Below are 23,252 nucleotides of genomic sequence, written 5' to 3' on the forward strand. Positions count from 1 at the left end.
GATGCGGGGTCCTGGAGCGCAGTGCTGCAGGTCGGATCGGTAACACAGATCCGATCTGTGGCAGATGAGGCAGCGGGGGCCCTTTTAGAAAGGGGGGCCCGGGGTACATACCCCCTGGGCCCCCCCCCTTAATCCGGCTCTGAATTGATGCTGTTGTTGGACAAAATGCCTTGCCACCGGTTTGTTGGAGTTACCAGACTTCAATGCCAGATGTATATTGGATCGGTGGTTGGATATCCTTTCACGGAATGATGTCGTTGTTTTGCCCACATATATCAATGAGCACGGGCAAATTAGTATATATACCACAAAGTCTGACGTGCATGTCAATCGGTGCCGGATTTGTATCCTCTAACCACTATGTGGATGAGGGAAGGTGTTACCCGTTATCATACTTCTGCATGTGACACAATTCGGACATTTGTAGCATCCCAGCTTCGCAGAGGGTAACCAATAGTGATGAGCACCGGAAATTTTTCGGGTTTTGTGTTTTGGTTTTGGGTTCGGTTCCGCGGCCGTGTTTTGGGTTCGAACGCATTTTGGCAAAACCTCACCGAATTTTTTTTGTCGGATTCGGGTGTGTTCTGGATTCGGGTTTTTTTTTTTCAAAAAACCCTAAAAAACAGCTTAAATCATAGAATTTGGGGGTCATTTTGATCGCAAAGTATTATTAACCTCAATAACCATTATTTCCACTCATTTTCAGTCTATTCTGAACACCTCACACCTCACAATATTATTTTTAGTCCTAAAATTTGCACCGAGGTCGCTGGATGACTAAGCTCAGCGACCCAAGTGGCCGACACAAACACCTGGCCCATCTAGGAGTGGCACTGCAGTGTCACGCAGGATGGCCCTTCCAAAAAACACTCCCCAAACAGCACATGACGCAAAGAAAAAAAGAGGCGCAATGAGGTAGCTGTGTGAGTAAGATAAGCGACCCAAGTGGCCGACACAAACACCTGGCCCATCTAGGAGTGGCACTGCAGTGTCACGCAGGATGGCCCTTCCAAAAAACACTCCCCAAACAGCACATGACGCAAAGAAAAAAAGAGGCGCAGTTAGGTAGCTGTATGAGTAAGATAAGCGACCCAAGTGGCCGACACAAACACCTGGCCCATCTAGGAGTGGCACTGCAGTGTCACGCAGGATGGCCCTTCCAAAAAACACTCCCCAAACAGCACATGACGCAAAGAAGAAAAAAAACAGGCGCAATGAGGTAGCTGTGTGAGTAAGATAAGCGACCCAAGTGGCCGACACAAACACCTGGCCCATCTAGGAGTGGCACTGCAGTGTCACGCAGGATGGCCCTTCCAAAAAACACTCCCCAAACAGCACATGACGCAAAGAAGAAATAAAAGAGGCGCAATGAGGTAGCTGTGTGACTAAGATAAGCGACCCAAGTGGCCGACACAAACACCTGGCCCATCTAGGAGTGTCACTGCAGTGTCACGCATGATGGCCCTTCAAAAAACTAGTCCCCAAACAGCACATGACGCAAAGAAGAAAAAAAAGAGGCGCAATGAGGTAGCTGTGTGACTAAGCTAAGCGACCCTAGTGGCCGACACAAACACCTGGCCCATCTAGGAGTGGCACTGCAGTGTCACGCAGGATGGCCCTTCCAAAAAACACCCCCCAAACAGCACATGACGCAAAGAAAAATGAAAGAAAAAAGAGGTGCAAGATGGAATTGTCCTTGGGCCCTCCCACCCACCCTTATGTTGTATAAACAGGACATGCACACTTTAACCAACCCATCATTTCAGTGACAGGGTCTGCCACACGACTGTGACTGAAATGACGGGTTGGTTTGGACCCCCACCAAAAAAGAAGCAATTAATCTCTCCTTGCACAAACTGGCTCTACAGAGGCAAGATGTCCACCTCATCATCATCCTCCGATATATCACCGTGTACATCCCCCTCCTCACAGATTATCAATTCGTCCCCACTGGAATCCACCATCTCAGCTCCCTGTGTACTTTGTGGAGGCAATTGCTGCTGGTGAATGTCTCCATGGAGGAATTGATTATAATTCATTTTAATGAACATCATCTTCTCCACATTTTCTGGATGTAACCTCGTACGCCGATTGCTGACAAGGTGAGCGGCGGCACTAAACACTCTTTCGGAGTACACACTTGTGGGAGGGCAACTTAGGTAGAATAAAGCCAGTTTGTGCAAGGGCCTCCAAATTGCCTCTTTTTCCTGCCAGTATAAGTACGGACTGTCTGACATGCCTACTTGGATGCGGTCACTCATATAATCCTCCACCATTCTTTCAATGGGGAGAGAATCATATGCAGTGACAGTAGACGACATGTCCGTAATCGTTGTCAGGTCCTTCAGTCCGGACCAGATGTCAGCATCAGCAGTCGCTCCAGACTGCCCTGCATCACCGCCAGCGGGTGGGCTCGGAATTCTGAGCCTTTTCCTCGCACCCCCAGTTGCGGGAGAATGTGAAGGAGGAGATGTTGACAGGTCGCGTTCCGCTTGACTTGACAATTTTGTCAACAGCAGTTCTTTGAACCCCAGCAGACTTGTGTCTGCCGGAAAGAGAGATCCAAGGTAGGTTTTAAATCTAGGATCGAGCACGGTGGCCAAAATGTAGTGCTCTGATTTCAACAGATTGACCACCCGTGAATCCTTGTTAAGCGAATTAAGGGCTCCATCCACAAGTCCCACATGCCTAGCGGAATCGCTCTGTGTTAGCTCCTCCTTCAATGTCTCCAGCTTCTTCTGCAAAAGCCTGATGAGGGGAATGACCTGACTCAGGCTGGCAGTGTCTGAACTGACTTCACGTGTGGCAAGTTCAAAAGGTTGCTGAACCTTGCACAACGTTGAAATCATTCTCCACTGCGCTTGAGACAGGTGCATTCCACCTCCTATATCGTGCTCAGTTGTATAGGCTTGAATGGCCTTTTGCTGCTCCTCCAACCTCTGAAGCATATAGAGGGTTGAATTCCACCTCGTTACCACTTCTTGCTTCTGATGATGGCAGGGCAGGTTCAGGCGTTTTTGGTGGTGCCCCAGTCTTCTGTACGTGGTGCCTGTACGCCGAAAGTGTCCCGCAATTCTTCTGGCCACCGACAGCATCTCTTGCACGCCCCTCTCGTTTTTTAAATAATTCTGCACCACCAAATTCAAGGTATGTGCAAAACATGGGACGTGCTGGAATTTGCCCATATTTAATGCACACACAATATTGCTGGCGTTGTCCGATGCCACAAATCCACAGGAGAGTCCAATTGGGGTAAGCCATTCTGCGATGATCTTCCTCAGTTGCCGTAAGAGGTTTTTAGCTGTGTGCATATTCTGGAAAGCGGTGATACAAAGCGTAGCCTGCCTAGGAAAGAGTTGGCGTTTGCGAGATGCTGCTACTGGTGCCGCCGCTGCTGTTCTTGCGGCGGGAGTCCATACATCTACCCAGTGGGCTGTCACAGTCATATAGTCCTGAGCCTGCCCTGCTCCACTTGTCCACATGTCCGTGGTTAAGTGGACATTGGGTACAACTGCATTTTTTTAGGACACTGGTGAGTCTTTTTCTGAGGTCTGTGTACATTTTCGGTATCGCCTGCCTAGAGAAATGGAACCTTGATGGTATTTGGTACCGGGGACACAGTACCTCCAACAAGTCTCTAGTTGGCTCTGCAGTAATGATGGATACCGGAACCATGTTTCTCACCGCCCAGGATGCCAAGGCCTCAGTTATCCGCTTTGCAGCAGGATGACTGCTGTGATATTTCATCTTCCTCGCAAAGGACTGTTGGACAGTCAATTGCTTGGTGGAAGTAGTAAAAGTGGTCTTACGAGTACGACTTCCCCTCTGGGATGACCATCGACTCCCAGCAGCAACAACAGCAGCGCCAGCAGCAGTAGGCGTTACACGCAAGGATGCATCGGAGGAATCCCAGGCAGGAGAGGACTCGTCAGAATTGCCAGTGACATGGCCTGCAGGACTATTGGCATTCCTGGGGAAGGAGGAAATTGACACTGAGGGAGTTGGTGGGGTGGTTTGCGTGAGCTTGGTTACAAGAGGAAGGGATTTACTGGTCAGTGGACTGCTTCCGCTGTCGCCCAAAGTTTTTGAACTTGTCACTGACTTATGATGAATGCGCTGCAGGTGACGTATAAGGGAGGATGTTCCGAGGTGGTTAACGTCCTTACCCCTACTTATTACAGCTTGACAAAGGCAACACACGGCTTGACAAATGTTGTCCGCATTTCTGTTGAAATACTTCCACACCGAAGAGCTGATTTTTTTGGTATTTTCACCAGGCATGTCAATGGCCCTATTCCTCCCACGGACAACAGGTGTCTCCCCGGGTGCCTGACTTAAACAAACCACCTCACCATCAGAATCCTCCTGGTCAATTTCCTCCCCAGCGCCAGCAACACCCATATCCTCCTCATCCTGGTGTACTTCAACACTGACATCTTCAATCTGACTATCAGGAACTGGACTGCGGGTGCTCCTTCCAGCACTTGCAGGGGGCGTGCAAATGGTGGAAGGCGCATGCTCTTCACGTCCAGTGTTGGGAAGGTCAGGCATCGCAAACGACACAATTGGACTCTCCTTGTGGATTTGTGATTTCGAAGAACGCACAGTTCTTTGCTGTGCTTTTGCCAGCTTGAGTCTTTTCATTTTTCTAGCGAGAGGCTGAGTGCTTCCATCCTCATGTGAAGCTGAACCACTAGCCATGAACATAGGCCAGGGCCTCAGCCGTTCCTTGCCACTCCGTGTGGTAAATGGCATATTGGCAAGTTTACGCTTCTCCTCCGACAATTTTATTTTAGATTTTTGAGTCCTTTTTTTACTGATATTTGGTGTTTTGGATTTTACATGCTCTGTACTATGACATTGGGCATCGGCCTTGGCAGACGACGTTGCTGGCATTTCATCGTCTCGGCCATGACTAGTGGCAGCAGCTTCAGCACGAGGTGGAAGTCGATCTTGATCTTTCCCTATTTTTGGAACCTCAACATTTTTGTTCTCCATATTTTAATAGGCACAACTAAAAGGCACCTCAGGTAAACAATGGAGATGGATGGATACTAGTATACTTATGGATGGACGAGCGACTGCCGACACAGAGGTAGCTACAGCCGTGGACTACCGTACTGCGTCTGCTGCTAATATAGACTGGATTATAATGATATAAAAAATATATATATATCACTACTGCAGCCGGACAGGTATATATTATATAATGACGGACCTGCTGGTGGACACTGTCAGCACTGCAGACTCCTAAAGTAAGCTACTAGTATCAAGAAGATAGAAAAAAAAAAACACCACAGGTAGGTGTTATACAATTATGGATGGACGAGCGACTGCCGACACAGAGGTAGCTACAGCCGTGGACTACCGTACTGCGTCTGCTGCTAATATAGACTGGATGATAATGATATAAAAAATATATATATATCACTACTGCAGCCGGACAGGTATATATTATATAATGACGGACCTGCTGGACACTGTCAGCAGCACTGCAGACTCCTAAAGTAAGCTACTAGTAGTATCAAGAAGATAGAAAAAAAAACCCCACCACAGGTAGGTGGTATACAATTATGGATGGACGAGCGACTGCCGACACAGAGGTAGCTACAGCCGTGGACTACCGTACTGCGTCTGCTGCTAATATAGACTGGATGATAATGATATAAAAAATATATATATATCACTACTGCAGCCGGACAGGTATATATTATATAATGAAGGACCTGCTGGACACTGTCAGCAGCACTGCAGACTCCTAAAGTAAGCTACTAGTAGTATCAAGAAGATAGAAAAAAAAAAACACCACAGGTAGGTGGTATACAATTATGGATGGACGAGCGACTGCCGACACAGAGGTAGCTACAGCCGTGGACTACCGTACTGCGTCTGCTGCTAATATAGACTGGATGATAATGATATAAAAAATATATATATATCACTACTGCAGCCGGACAGGTATATATTATAATGACGGACCTGCTGGACACTGTCAGCACTGCAGACTCCTAAAGTAAGCTACTAGTATCAAGAAGATAGAAAAAAAAAAACACCACAGGTAGGTGGTATACAATTATGGATGGACGAGCGACTGCCGACACAGAGGTAGCTACAGCCGTGGACTACCATACTGCGTCTGCTGCTAATATAGACTGGATGATAATGATATAAAAAATATATATATATATCACTACTGCAGCCGGACAGGTATATATTATATAATTAATGACGGACCTGCTGGACACTGTCAGCAGAATGCGTTTATAGAATAAAAACACCACACGACGAGTGTTTAACTTTTTCAGGCAGACAATCACAATATACTGGTGGTCAGACAGTGGTCACTGGTCAGTCACACTGGCAGTGGCACTCTGGCAGCAAAAGTGTACACTGTTAAATAATATGTACTCCTGCTACTGCTCCCCAGTCTCCCCCACAATTAAGCTGTGTGAGCACTCAGCACAGTCAGATATACATAGATGATGCAGCACACTGAGGCTGAGCACAGATATGGTATACTGTTACTGTGTCACTGTGTATCATTTTTTTTCAGGCAGAGAACGGATTATATTAAATAATAATATAATAAAACTGCACTGGTGGTCACTGGTCAGTCACTAGTAAACTCTGCACTCTCTGAGTACTCCTAAGCTCCAGTAAATCAAGTGTCTCACTCTCACTCTCTCTCTTCTAATCTAAATGGAGAGGACGCCAACCACGTCCTCTCCCTATGAATCTCAATGCACGTGTGAAAATGGCGGCGACGCGCGGCTCCTTATATAGAATCCGAGTCTCGCGATAGAATCCGAGCCTCGCGAGAATCCGACAGCGGGATGATGACGTTCGGGCGCGCTCGGGTTAGCCGAGCAAGGCGGGAAGATCCGAGTCTGCCTCGGATCCGTGTAAAAAGGCTGAAGTTCGGGGGGGTTCGGATTCCGAGGAACCGAACCCGCTCATCACTAGTAACCAACCCACTTTTTCTTTACCAATAGACATGTCGGGCGCATAAGTATGTCACGGAGATTCGAACCCCTTCTGTATGCAATAAGGGGTCTTTTTGGGAGTGACTTCTTAAGGACATTGTCGGTGGCCACAATGTCCCAATTTTTCTTAATAGCAGATCTTGTTGCATAACTTCCAGTATCGAATGTAGTGAGAAATACAAATCGATCACTCTCCTTCCCATTGCCAATTTGCCTAGCCTGGCAGTCTTTATGCCGATTTTTGGCCTTCTTTAGGCATTGTTCAATAACATCAGGGTGATATCCTCGAGCCAGAAATCTATGTTGCATTTCCAGCAATTGAATATTCATTATTTCCTCATCAGAGTTGTTCCTCATTACTCGATTAAATTGTGAAATGGGTAGGCTTTGTTTTAATGGTTTAGGATGATAACTGTTATATTGCAAGAGTGTGTTGCGATCGGTGGCCTTTCTGTACAGCTTGTGTCCATACCCCCCATTGGTGGCGAATACAGTCACATCAAGGAAATTAATTTGTCTATGATCACATTCCATTGTGAAGCGGATAGGTGTGTCTAATGAATTCAAGCTCATTACCATATTCTCAACTGAGGTCCTATCTCCTGACCACAGAAGTAATATGTCATCTATGTAGCATTTATAGTAACCGATACTACCCCCAATTGACAGAATACCTCCATTGTCGAGAGGGGGTGATCGTGCGAAAATCCTTTTGCGTTGAGAAGCATATTGGATACACAGACTTGACACTGTGTGGCCAAAAGGTTTGAATGATACAATTCATTGGAGCATTTTCCTGTGACATGTCCGGACCTCTATAAGTATGTGATTTCGTAATGGGGTGAATCACTCTCATCTACACATCTTTTTGATTTTTTGATTTGTCTGACTTTGTGTTTTGTATATATATATATGTGCTCTTTACATATATATATATATATATATATATATATATATATATATGATATTTTTGAAGTGTGGGGCGATCGGTGGAGCTGTACATTGATGTGTCCATAATGAAGCTGTAAATAGGCCGCTGATATTTCATATATAATATATCTGAGGTTGTATTCTATAATAGTTCTCAGTTAGTGCCTTCTATTTATTTTTCACTTTATTTTTATTTTCTATTTTTATATATTTTTTATTTTTTATTTTTTATTATTATTTCTTTATTACTTTTCTGGTCATATTTTCAGCTCATAACCATTGTTTGTTTACTACTATATTGAATTATATGTGATTATATTAGGATGAGTTAATGCACTTATCGATAGATGTGCTGCTTAATAAGTAATACATTTGCACATGTGGACTATTGTCCTGTGGTGATATGTTGCAGGGGGAAGACATTTTGGTGAGAGCATGATGCCTCCCCCCTCTGTTGATGATACTGCAGGAAGTACCATGCGGTTCACCGCTCGGCTTACTTCCGGTTGCGTGCGTTCCACCAGCGGGACGCGCGTGTATATGATTTTACAGGTGAGATCTGAGAGATTTCTGTAGCTGCTGGTAAGAGCTGGAAATGGACCAGTTATATCTGGTAGATCTATCTATGCATATGAATTGTTTGTCCAGGTTTGTTTGGTAATAGTGGATCCTGATTCATGTCATGTTTTTGGGATCGCTATATGTTGTATGGGGGGTGGGGGTATATAGGGGGGCAGTTTGTACATAGCACCTGAACCTTGACAAAGGTCCCAAGGGGGGACCGAAACGTCGGAATGATGTCTATGCCTATTTGCCACAAATAAAACTCTGATGAAGCTATTTTGGATTGGTGAGTGCACTCTTGAACTGTTATTTATATATATATATATATAACATTTCCATCTTTCTCTATTTCCTCTTCTATTATATAATACATAAAAATGATGCAATGCACATGGTGTTTGGAACCAGCAGCCAGGGGATTAGCTACATACAGTAGAGTGCCTTTAATTTGATGAAATACAGTGACAGGCATAATGAAGATGCAGATATATTTCCGTTGCTTGCTAAGCCAAGACCCCCTGTAATTTACAAACGCTGTCAAAAGGTCAGCAGCAATTTTGAAATTCATTTGGATATTAACAGGTGAACAAAAGGTGAACATCCTTTTGTCAGTTTACTAAGATTTCCAGAGATAATTTGCTAATCACATTTATATGCAGATTATTCAATAGCTCATTTTTACTTGACTGTGTGTTAGGCAGATTTCTGTGCAGCTGTCTAGCAAGCCTGCAGTTCTGCTTCTCTAAAGACTGATTAATGACTTCTGACAATATGATTGCACTTCTTATTTAATTAGAATATACATCTGTTAGAAATGGTATACTGTACATTTTGCATTTTCTGTCAGATTTCATGAAATGCATTTGTGATAGTTATTTCTGCTCAGGCATACATCATAATGTGAATGTCACTCTTTTCATACATTGCAATTACATTGAAACAGAACAGTTTCTTAAGTTAGGTATATGCTAAATTTTGGTCTGACCTGACAACTATTGGGTCATTGGTCCGATAATTGTTTAGTGTGTACATTGCACAAGGGCCAGATGGTTGGTCCAAAACCCATAGGATAAGCTCCTGATGTGTGCTGTACACGCTATGTCATTCACACCATTATAGCAGGGTTGTATCTAGGGGTCTGAGTGCCCCTGGCAAAGTAAAGGACTGGCGCCCACCCCTTCATATTTGAAATAGGGAAGGCGCGTGTGTCATAAAAGGTGTGGCCACTCAATAGTACCCCAATTCAAATTACACCTACCAGACAGAAGTGTCCCAAATGCTGGCCGTAGACTTGTGCAGTGCCCCACGACGCGACATCGCAGGGCTTCGCACTGGCAGTTCAGATGTGATGAAATCGCACCTGAACTGCCAAAGTGATTACCATGCGATCATGCGATAGATCGCATGGTAATCACGTGATGGGCACGTCACCGCTGAGTGGAAGCGGCCTCTGGCCACTCCCGGCAGGTGCCCATCGCACATCGCAGTGCAATATATTTCATATGGGCTTAAAACCACATTCGATCGCACTGCGATGTGAGAAATATTAAGTGCTGCACATAATATCTTGAGACGCGATATTCGACCGGCATGCCCGCGCATCGCATCTCAAGGTACTAAAATGTGCATACAATCCTTCAATTTCTCTTACAGATGTGGTCGAAATCGAAGGCTAGTACCGATAATCGCATAAGTGTATGGGCACCATTACTTGCATTACACAGAACAGTAATAAAAGCACCCTGTTGGGACATTATTTTGGAGTGTCTGAGTGCCGCGCGTGTGTGTGTGTGTGTGTGTGTGTGTGTGTGTGTATGTATATATATATATATTATACAATGTTGCCCCTGTTGCTGGTGGAGACAGAAGCAGTACTCTAGAAGGGGCGTGCGACCCCCGAAAACGTTTGTGCATTTTTCATGCATTGAACATAAATTTGACTTCTTCACTGGAGTTCTGCTTCTGTCTTCCCCAGCAACGGGGGAACCATTATTGTATACACCTCACACTGAGGGCATCGGACCATCTATTTTGTTGAGACTGAGAGTAATGCTAGTCTGAAATTTTTTTTATATAGATATATACAGTGGTCGAACTGGAAATTTTGAAGTAGGGGTATGGAAAAGTGAAGGTTGCAATTATGCGTGGCCCGCACCAGAAAAATGGGTGTGGCCACTCAAACGGGGGCATGTCCTTCAGTGTAGTGTACCACACCATATACCCGTTATACACATTATGCACCACTTATACTATCTAGTACTGGTGCCCCTTTCACATTATACCACACAGTATTTGCAGAAATTCACATTACACCACATGGTATAAGCCGAAATCCACATTATAGCACACAGAATGAGCCGAAATTCACATTATAGCACACAGAATGAGTCGAAATTCACATTATGCCACATGGAATGAGACAAAATTCAGGGGGAGTGACAGCAGGGACATAGGGACAGGGAAAGTGACAGCAGGGAAACAGGGACAGGGAGAGTGACAGAGGGACAGGGAAAGTGACAGCAGGGACATAGGGACAGGGAGAGTGACAGAGAGATGGACAGCAAGGGCATACAGTAGTGACTAGGGAGAGAGAAAGGCAGCAGGGTAAGATGACCTATTTAGCAACGGCGGTGCTGAGGAGACTGTGGTCGGCATGGTGCGCAGGTGGCAGAGGTGCAGAGAAGGACTGAGGGCGGCGGCGGTGTAGCAGAGCCGGCAGAGGGCGGCGGTGCAAGGAGGAGGAGGCTGTGTTCAGCGGCATTGCGGCTCCTATGACCGCTGCGCTACTATTTCAAATCTGCCGCAGACCGGCAGCCAATCAGGAGCGGCCACTCCTGATTGGCTGCCGGCCAATCAGGAGTGGCCGCTCCTGATTGGCTGCCGGTCTGCGGCAGATTTGAAATAGTAGCGTCGCGGTCATAATAGCGAGAGCTCAATGCGGGGGCAGACTGACTCAGTGCTCGAAGAAAAAATAAATAAATATATATATATATATATATATATGTAAAAAATAGAAGTAATCAGCGCCTAATAATGCCTAGAAAATGACGGTGGGGACATAGAATGAAATTTAGTGAAAAAAATGGGACAAGCACTTATCTCAGATAGGAATCTTCGGTCCTCAGACCAATATCATCACAGTAATATGCAAAAAAGAAAAAGAAACAACCAATAGTGTGTACCGTTTAAACCTATATGTACTTACAGCATTTTTCTACTTAGTGAGTGCTAATTGGAAATGCTCCTAGAATATCACACTCCACAATAGCGTAGTAGAAAGATAATTTTTCACATTTAATTAAGTACATAAAATATATCCACGGTTTAAAACAAGCAGGTATCGCACGTACACGAAACAAATGATATAGAAGCTTATCTGTCCATAAAAATAGGGTCCAGGATATCTCCCTTCACATATACTTTAGTACATAAATTAAACCACGGTTTAAAATGAGCAGGTATCACACGTACAAGAAACAATAGATATAAAAGCTTATATGTCCATCAAAAGAGGGTCCAGGGTAACTCCCGAAGCGTTTCGTCCCAATGCAGAGGACTTCATCATCCCCTTAATGAAGTCCTTTGCATATCTGAGATAAGTGCTTGTCCCATTTTTTTCACTAAATTTCATTCTATGTCCCCACCGTCATTTTCGAGGCATTATTAGGCGCTGATTACTTCTATTTCTTACACATTCTAATCGCCATAATTTGTTATCAGCTGTCACCCTCGTTTGTGAGGAATGCATGTGAAAATATTTTAATTATAAGAAAATATTTTAATATTTTACTACAGATTATATTTGATCCACATGAGCGCACACTTATAAATGTTGACGATATATATATATATATATACATATATACATACACACAATATACTCCTAGCAGGCAGTGGCACTCGGAGACTGACACGAGTGCGGCTGCCTTCTAGGAGTGTTTTGTAAATGACCGATTCCAGAGGAAACTGGAGCCACTTGATATTGGAATCCACATGTTTTATATATATATGTATATATATATATATATACAAACATAAAACCCAGCACTCACCAAAGTAAGCTCACTTATCCTCAACACTTCAATAAATAAATGATGGGGGTTTAGTTAGAAGTCAGGTTTTAAGACTCTGTGATAGTGTAGGACCTGCATGAAGGTGGGGTACCTTGGCGATCGGTTTGCAGGCTTCTGTGCATAGGCCAATTCACTAACTAAACCCCCATCATTTATTTATTGCAGTGTTGAGGATAAGTGAGCTCGCTTTGGTGAGTGCTGGGTTTTCTGTTTATATGTATTAGAGTGATGTGGTCATTGGCTACATGCACCCCACCCTATGGGTGGGTGGTAAGTGCTGTTGTGTACCCCGCTTCTGGGGTGGTGAGTGCTGTGTTACATGCACCCCACCCTATGAGTGCTAGGTGCATTGCTGTACCCCGCTTCTGGGGTGGTGAGTGCAGTGGTTTTCTATTTGTGTGTGTGTATGTATATGTATGTATATTATAAGGGCACGGTCGTGCCCTTATATTAAGGCTGAATCGAACAAACGGAATTCTCCCATAGGGAACTTCTGAGATGGGGGCATGGTGTTTGAGGGGCTACACCTCAAAACTGATTGGACGTACCGAGCTGAAATTTGGCATGGACGTGTAGAATCGTCACCCGCTGGTGCATGCCAAATTTCAGGGCAAAATAATAAAAAATGAGGAATTGAGAGTAAGCTAAAGTTCCAACTGTCAGTTTTTTTCTGCCACTCCCTCTGTGGCTTTTTGACATGGTTTTCCTATAGAGTGAATGAGGATTTTTTTGGGAAGGCATAACTCAGGATAGAGGACAAATTAAGACTTGGGGTTTGTTTTATTAGATAGAGTATGTCCCAGTGTAGTGCCTTTTGGGGTTGTGGTTTTTGAAAAAGTTATAGTTTTTTTTTAATTAAGTAAAATATGCCCCATTTTAAAGATAGGGCTTTTCAATTTGTTGCGCCTGCGCAGTGGCCGCCAGCAGGGGGTGAACATAGATGAGCTTGTCAAGTTGTGCACGAGGAGAGCGCGGGAAGCAGTGTCTCGTGCATGACGAGGACAGCTGCAGGCGGCGGGAGGACGAGAAGGAGGGAGCGTCTACAAGACCCGGAGGAGATCGCGGGACGTGATCGACGGAGGGAGCCTTACTGGGGAAGGAGAACGACGGAGCAGAAGCCGGGTCCCCTTCAGGAGTGTCAGCGGGAGGAGATAGCCGCAGCTCGGAGGAAGCCGGCAGGATGTATGCCATCCTTTCTTATTTTTCTTATACTTCTCCCGCCCGCCCTGTTGTGTCCGCCCGCCCGGCCGCCCTGCTGTGTCCGCCCGCCCGGCCGCCCTGCTGTGTCCGCCCGGCCGCCCTGCTGTGTCCGCCCGGCCGCCCTGCTGTGTCCGTCCCCCGCCTGCCCGCCCGCCCTGCTGTGTCCGTCCCCCGCCTGCCCGCCCTGCTGTGTCCGTCCTCCGATGCTGTGCCCGGCCGCCCGCCCTGCTGTGTCCGTCCTGCCGTGTCCGTCCTCCGCCCATCCCCCCCCGCCCTCCCTGCTGTCTACGCCCATCCCCCCCCCGCCCTCCCTGCTGTCTACGCCCATCCCCCCCCCCGCCCTCCCTGCTGTCTACGCCCATCCCCCCCCGCCCTCCCTGCTGTCTACGCCCATCCCCCCCCCGCCCTCCCTGCTGTCTACGCCCATTCCCCCCCCGCCCTCCCTGCTGTCTACGCCCTCCCTGCTGTCTACGCCCATCCCCCCCGCCCTCCCTGCTGTCTACGCCCATCCCCCCCCGCCCTCCCTGCTGTCTACGCCCATCCCCCCCGCCCTCCCTGCTGTCTACGCCCATCCCCCCCGCCCTCCCTGCTGTCTACGCCCATCCCCCCCCGCCCTCCCTGCTGTCTACGCCCTCCCTGCTGTCTACGCCCATCCCCCCCGCCCTCCCTGCTGTCTACGCCCATCCCCCCCGCCCTCCCTGCTGTCTATGCCCATCCCCCCCCCGCCCTCCCTGCTGTCTACGCCCATCCCCCCCCGCCCTCCCTGCTGTCTACGCCCATCCCCCCCGCCCTCCCTGCTGTCTACGCCCATCCCCCCCCGCCCTCCCTGCTGTCTACGCCCATCCCCCCGCCCTCCCTGCTGTCTACGCCCATCCCCCCCGCCCTCCCTGCTGTCTACGCCCATCCCCCCCGCCCTCCCTGCTGTCTACGCCCATCCCCCCCGCCGTCCCTGCTGTGTACGCCCACCCCCCCCGCCCTCCCTGCTGTGTCCGCCCACCCCCCCGCCCTCCCTGCTGTGTCCGCCCACCCCCCCCGCCCTCCCTGCTGTGTCCGCCCATCCCCCCCCCCCGCCCTCCCTGCTGTGTCCGCCCATCCCCCCCCGCCCTCCCTGCTGTGTCCGCCCATCCCCCCCCGCCCTCCCTGCTGTGTACGCCCATCCCCCCCGCCCTCCCTGCTGTGTACGCCCACCCCCCCCGCCCTCCCTGCTGTGTCCGCCCATCCCCCCCGCCCTCCCTGCTGTGTCCGCCCATCCCCCCCCCCCGCCCTCCCTGCTGTGTCCGCCCATCCCCCCCCCCGCCCTCCCTGCTGTGTCCGCCCATCCCCCCCCCGCCCTCCCTGCTGTGTCCGCCCATCCCCCCCGCCCTCCCTGCTGTGTACGCCCACCCCCCCCCCGCCCTCCCTGCTGTGTACGCCCCCCCCCGCCCTCCCTGCTGTGTACGCCCACCCCCCCCGCCCTCCCTGCTGTGTCCGTCCATCCCCCCCCGCCCTCCCTGCTGTGTCCGTCCACCCCCCCCCCGCCCTCCCTGCTGTGTCCGTCCATCCCCCCCGCCCTCCCTGCTGTGTCCGTCCATCCCCCCCGCCCTCCCTGCTGTGTCCGTCCATATCCCTGCTGTGTCTGTCCATCCCCCCCCCCGCCCTCCCTGCTGTGTCCGTCCATCCCCCCCCGCCCTCCCTGCTGTGTCCGTCCACCCCCCCCCGCCCTCCCTGCTGTGTCCGTCCATCCCCCCCGCCCTCCCTGCTGTGTCCGTCCATCCCCCCCGCCCTCCCTGCTGTGTCCGTCCATATCCCTGCTGTGTCCGTCCATATCCCTGCTGTGTCCGTCCACCCCCCCCGCCCTCCCTGCTGTGTCCGTCCATCCCCCCCGCCTTCCCTGCTGTGTCCGTCCATCCCCCCCGCCCTCCCTGCTGTGTCCGTCCATCCCCCCCCGCCCTCCCTGCTGTGTCCGTCCATCCCCCCCCCCGCCCTCCCTGCTGTGTCCGTCCATCCCCCCCCCGCCCTCCCTGCTGTTTCCGTCCATCCCCCCCGCCCTCCCTGCTGTGTCCGTCCATCCCCCCCGCCCTCCCTGCTGTGTCCGTCCATCCCCCCCCGCCCTCCCTGCTGTGTCCGTCCATCCCCCCCCCGCCCTCCCTGCTGTGTCCGTCCATCCCCCCCCCGCCCTCCCTGCTGTGTCCGTCCATCCCCCCCCCGCCCTCCCTGCTGTGTCCGTCCATCCCCCCCCCGCCCTCCCTGCTGTGTCTGTCCATCCCCCCCCCGCTCTCCCTGCTGTGTCCGTCCATCCTCCCCCGCCCTCCCTGCTGTGTCCGTCCATCCCCCCCCGCCCTCCCTGCTGTGTCCGTCCATCCCCCCCGCCCTCCCTGCTGTGTCCGTCCATCCCCCCCCGCCCTCCCTGCTGTGTCCGCCCATCCCCCCCCCCGCTCTCCCTGCTGTGTCCGCCCATCCCCCCCCCGCCCTCCCTGCTGTGTCCGTCCATCCCCCCCGCCCTCCCTGCTGTGTCCGTCCATCCCCCCCCTGCCCTCCCTGCTGTGTCCGTCCATCCCCCCCCTGCCCTCCCTGCTGTGTCCGTCCATCCCCCCCGCCCTCCCTGCTGTGTCCGTCCATCCCCCCCGGCCTCCCATCCCCCCCGCCCTCCCTGCTGTGTCCGTCCATCCCCCCCCGCCCTCCCTGCTGTGTCCGTCCATCCCCCCCCGCCGCCCTCCCTGCTGTGTCCGTCCATCCCCCCCGCCCTCCCTGCTGTGTCCGTCCATCCCTCCCCGCCGTCCCCAGACGCAGCACCTGACACTCACACGGACCTGACACACACGCACACATTCACACGCAGCGCCTGACACACACAGTCGCGCAGCGCCTTACACACACAGACGCGCAGCGCCTGACACACACAGATGCGCAGCGCCTGACACACACAGACGCGCAGCGCCTGACACACACAGACGCGCAGCGCCTGACACACACAGACGCGCAGCGCCTGACACACACACAGACGCGCAGCGCCTGACACACACACACGCGCAGCGCCTGACACACACAGACGCGCAGCGCCTGACACACACAGACGCGCAGCGCCTGACACATACAGACGCGCAGCGCCTGACACACACAGATGCGCAGCGCCTGACACACACAGACGCAGCACCTGACACACACACACAGCAGCACCTGACACACACAGCAGCACCTGACACACACAGCAGCACCTGACACACACACGCAGCACCTGACACACACACGCAGCACCTGACACACACACTCACGCACCTGACACATGCACTCACACGCAGCACCTGACATACTCACACGCAGCACCTGACACACACACACACACACACATGCAGCACCTGACACACACACGCAGCACCTGACACACGCAGACATGCAGCACCTGACACACGCAGCACCTGACACACGCAGACACGCAGCACCTGACACACGCAGACACGCAGCACTTGACATGCAGCACCTGACACACACACACGCAGCACCTGACACACACACACACACACACACACACAGCACCTGACATTCAGACATGCAGCGCCTGACACATACACACACGCAGACATGCAGCGCCTGACATGCAGCACCTGACAGACACACACACACCCACACACACAGACATGCAGCACCTGACACACACACACACACACACACACACACACACACACACACACAAATATGCAGCACTTGACACACCCACACACATACAGACATGCAGCACCTGACACATACACACACAGGCAGCACCTGACACACACACACAGACGCAGCACATGACACTCACACGGACCTGACACACGCACACACTCACACGCAGCACCTGACACACACACACAGACGTGCAGCGCCTGACACACACAGGCACGCAGCACCTGACACACACACACAGACGCGCAGCACCTGACACACACACACACACAGACGCGCAGCGCCTGACACACACACACACACACACAGACGCGCAGCGCCTGACACACACACACAGACGCGCAGCGCCTGACACACACACACAGACGCGCAGCGCCTGACAGACACAGACACGCAGCGCCTGACACACGCAGCGCCTGACAGACACGCGCACTCACACACAGCGCCTGACAGACACACGCACTCACACGCAGCACCTGACAGACATGCGCACACGCACTCACACGCAGCGCCTGACAGACACGCGCACTCACACGCAGCGCCTGACACACACGCGCACTCACAGGCAGCGCCTGACACGCACACACACTCACACGCAGCGCCTAACACACTCACACGCAGCGCCTGACACGCACATACTAGTGATGAGTGGGTTCGGTTCGTCGGAATCCGGACCCCCCGAACTTCACCCCTTTTACACGAGGCAGGTTCGAACCTTCCCGCCTTGCTCGGCTAACCCAAGCGCGCCCGAACGTCATCATCCCGCTGTCGGATTCTCACGAGATTCGGATGTCTGCATTCGTGGAAAGGGGTCCCATGTGTAAACATGGGACCCCTTTCAGTCCGTCTGGTCCGGGTGTTCGGTTTGTTGTTTTGCCAAGTACGTGGATTTAATCTGGAACCTGGATCAGGTGAGTATAATTATCTTTTATTTTCAGGTACCCGTGGATTCTACTTGGAGAAGAGGACCGACTGCTTCGTGTCAACATAGGTAAGTATGTGTGTGTCGGCAGGTGTGAAATAAAGTTATACTTTCACGGTGTCTGTGTCCTGTTTTTATTTGGGTATTTTTTTCCCAGTAGAACTACAGGTACCAGCGGGCCCGTTTTTCTCCCGCATGCTGGTACTTGTGGTTCTCAAAGTACCAGCTTGCGGGGGAGGCTTGCTGGGACTTGTAGTACTACTGGAAAAAACAATATTCTTTCAATTTTCTCAAGGCTATCAGCCTCCCATCCGCAGCCCTTGGATGGGGGGGACAGCCTCGGGCTTCACCCTTGGCCCTTGGGTGGCTGGGGGGGGGGGACCCCTTGATTGAAGGGGTCCCCACTCCCCCAGGGTACCCCGGCCAGGGGTGACTAGTTGGATATTTAATGCCACGGCCGCAGGGCACTGTATAAAAGTGACCCCCGGCTGTGGCATTATCTGTCCAGCTAGTGGAGCCCGATGCTGGTGTAAAAAATACGGGGGTCCCCTACTCTTTTTGTCCCCCGTATTTTTTGCACCAGCACCAGGTGCAGAGCCCGGTGCTGGTTTTAAAAATACGGGGGATCCCCTGTCCGTTTTTCCCCCGGATTTTTAGAACCAGGACCGGCTCGAAGAGCCCGAGGCTGGTTATGCTTTGGAGGGGGGACCCCACGCAATTTTTTTTTCCGGGTTTTTTACATTCCATTTAAAAAATAATAATAATCTTTTAAAAAATATATAAATAATACTTGTGCCTCCAAAAAAGAGAAACCAAGTACCTAATCCCTTCTAATATAGATATGCTATTACCAAAAAAACAACAACTTTTATTTATTAGATTCCGCCTGCAAAGTGTGACGGATTGAAAATGACGAATTTACTGTTTAAAAGCACTGTTGTCGAATTTACAAACTTCAATTGAATATACTTTTGTCGAATTGCTGCATTTGTACCATTGCAGAAAAGTCGAATTTGTCAAATGACGAATTTTAAAAAGTCGAATTTTGAAAGCCTGTAAGAAAAGGCCCCGCCCCCTTCTTCACATCAGCCGTCCCCTTCTACCCCTGTACCTTGCTCTCTCCTGTCTGTGTTCTCTCCCGTCTGTAGGACTAGGCCCCGCCCCCTTCTTACCCTCCAGTGACTGCTCTCTCCTGACAAGTGGACCAGGCCTGCCCCCTACACGCTGCTGGTGTCTTCATTGTTACTTGGTCTGGAGCTCCGTTGGGGAGAGAACTCACGTGAGCTCATTAAGAATGAGGAACTGGGATGTGCACCTGACACACACGCACACACGCAGCACCTGACACACACGCACACACGCAGCACCTGACACACACGCAGCACCTGACACACACGCAGACACGCAGCACCTGACACACACACACACACACGCAGCACCTGACACACACACACACGCAGCACCTGACACACACACACGCAGCACCAGACACGCAGCACCTGACACACACACACACGCAGACATGCAGCGCCTGACACACACATGCAGCACCTGACAGACACGCACACACAGACACGCAGCACCTGACACACACACGCAGCATTTGACACACACACGCAGACACGCAGCACCTGACACACAGACATGCAGCGCCTGACACACGCAGACATGCAGCACCTGGCACACACATGCAGCACCTGAAAGACACACACACACACACACACACAGACATGCAGCACCTGACACACCCACACACACAGACATGCAGCACCTGACACACCCACACACATACAGACATGCAGCACCTGACACACACACAGGCAGCACCTGACACATATATACATGTGGCATTTAACGCACGCACGCACAGCACCTGACACACAATCATATACACACGCAGCACCTGCTACTCACACATATATACACATGCAGCACCTGCCACTCCCACATACATGAACAGCACCTAACACACACATATATACATGCAGCACCTGACACACACATACACACGCAGCACCTGACAGTCGCACACATGCAGATGCGACACCTGACACAAACACATACACTCTCAACACCTGACACCCACGTGGCAGCTGACGCATACAAATGAAGCCCCTGAGATACACACATATACACGTGCAGCACCTGAGACACACACACACACACACACACACATGTATGTACACGCGCGGCTCCAGGCACACACATACGTACGTACACGCGCGGCACCTGACACATACACACACACACGTACATACACGTGTGGCACCTGACACACACACACGTATGCACACGCGTGGCTCATGACACACATACACACATGTACGTACACGCGCGGCTCCTGACACACACACATACACATATATGTACGTACACGCGCGGTTCCTGACACCAACACACATGTACATGCGCGGCTCCTGGCACACACACACGTACACGTGCGGCACCTGACACATACACGCGTGTACGTACACACATGCACAGCACCTGACATACACATGTAGGTACGCGCCACCTGACACACACACACACGTACACGCACGACACCTGACACACGTACGTACACGCACGGCACCTGACACACACGTACGTGCACGCACGGCACCTGACGCACACGTACATACTAGTGATGAGTGGGTTCGGTTCGTCGGAATCCGAACCCCCCGAACTTCACCCATTTTACACGGGTCCGAGGCAGGTTCGAACCTTCCCGCCTCGCTCGGCTAACCCGAGCGCGCCCGAACGTTGTCATCCCGCTGTCGGATTCTCGCGAGATTCGGATGTCTGCATTCGTGGACATGGGACCCCTTTCAGTCCGTCTGGTCCGTGTGTTCGGTTTGTTTTGCCAAGTACGTGGATTTAATCTGGAACCTGGATCAGGTGAGTATAATTATCTTTTATTTTCAGTTACCCGTGGATTCTACTTGGAGAAGAGGACCGACTGCTTCGTGTCAACATAGGTAAGTATGTGTGTGTCGGCAGGTGTGAAATAAAGTTATACTTTCACGGTGTCTGTGTCCTGTTTTTATTTGGGTATTTTTTTCCCAGTAGAACTACAGGTACCAGCGGGCCCGTTTTTCTCCAGCATGCTGGTACTTGTGGTTCTCAAAGTACCAGCTTGCGGGGGAGGCTTGCTGGGACTTGTAGTACTACTGGAAAAAACAATATTCTTTCAATTTTCTCAAGGCTATCAGCCTCCCATCCGCAGCCCTTTTATGAGGGGGACAGCCTCGGGCTTCACCCCTGGCCCTTGGGTGGCTGGGGGGGGGGGACCCCTTGATTGAAGGGGTCCCCACTCCCCCAGGGTACCCCGGCCAGGGGTGACTAGTTGGATATTTAATGCCACGGCCGCAGGGCACTGTATAAAAGTGACCCCCGGCTGTGGCATTATCTGTCCAGCTAGTGGAGCCCGATGCTGGTGTAAAAAATAAGGAGGACCCCTACTCTTTTTGTCCCCCGTATTTTTTGCACCAGGCGCAGAGCCTGGTGCTGGTTTTAAAAATACGTGGGATCCCCTGTCCGTTTTCCCCCCGGATTTTTAGAACCAGGACCGGCTCGAAGAGCCCGAGGCTGGTTATGCTTTAAGGGGGGACTCCACGCAATTTTTTTTACGGGTTTTTCACATTCCATTTAAAAAATAATAATAATCTTTTAAAAAATATATAAATAATACTTGTGCCTCCAAAAAAGACAAACCAAGTACCTAATCCCTTCTAATATAAATAGATATGATATTACCAAAAAAGAAAACTGCAAAAAAAACATGTTTTTACATTTTTTTATTAGATTCCGCCAGCAAAGTGTGGCGGATTGAAAATGACGAATTTACTGTTTAAAAGCACTGTTGTCGAATTTACAAACTTCAATTGAATATACTTTTGTCGAATTGCCGCATTTGTACCATTGCAGAAAAGTCGAATTTGTCAAATGTCGAATTTTTAAAAAAATCGAATTTTGAAAGCCTGTAAGAATAGGCCCCGCCCCCTTCTTCACATCAGCCGTCCCCTTCTACCCCTGTACCTTGCTCTCTCCTGTCTGTGTTCTCTCCCGTCTGTAGGACTAGGCCCCGCCCCCTTCTTACCCTCCAGTGACTGCTCTCTCCTGACAAGTGGACCAGGCATGCCCCTACACGCTGCTGGTGTCTTCATTGTTACTTGGTCTGGAGCTCCGTTGGGAAGAGAACTCACGTGAGCTCATTAAGAATGAGGAACTGGGATGCTTTAATTTTATTGTGAGTAGTGTAGTGTGGTGATGTAGTATGTTGTATGGGGGGTATAGTGTAATTATGAAGTGCAGCATATGGGAGGGCTATAGCATAGTGATGTAGTGTGGCATATGGGGGGTGGTAGCGCATAGGCGTGCGTACAGGGGGTGCCTGGTGCGCACAGGCACTCCCTAATGTCCAGCACCGCTGCACGCCACGCTTGCTGTAGCACAGTGATCACTGAGTGTGTGATCGGTGGAGCCTAGCCTGCAGCTCATTTCCGTACCTCCCACCACCGATGCGCCCGCCCCCCCTCTGCCTGCTGCTAATACTATGCTGAGTGCATTAGTTGGCGGCCTCACTGGGGGGACTGGCGTCACCTTGCAATGTGACTTGGTGATGTCCGCCCATGCTCTCCTCCCGCCCACCTGTGCTTTCCTCCCGCTGCGGTCTCTCAGTCCTAGTGTGCCGCGGCCGCCACACCACTGGGGACTGGGAGCCGCCGGCAGACACATTCTGCTGAGACTTACTTGTCAGTGCGGGTTCCGGACGGCAGGCGGCGGGTGGGAGGGCAGACGGGGAGCAGGTGTCACAAGGAGTGTGTGGGTAACTAATTCACAATACTTCCGCTCAACGTGGCACTGCTGGTCCTTCATCTCCCATGTCTCTTCACCAGGTGGCGGGCGGCCCGGAAATTAAGTGATGTGTTGTGCAGCAGTCAGTGTGAAGTGACT

The sequence above is a fragment of the Pseudophryne corroboree genome, chromosome 1 (genome assembly GCF_028390025.1).
Source record: "Pseudophryne corroboree isolate aPseCor3 chromosome 1, aPseCor3.hap2, whole genome shotgun sequence".
Classification (NCBI taxonomy): domain Eukaryota; kingdom Metazoa; phylum Chordata; class Amphibia; order Anura; family Myobatrachidae; genus Pseudophryne; species Pseudophryne corroboree.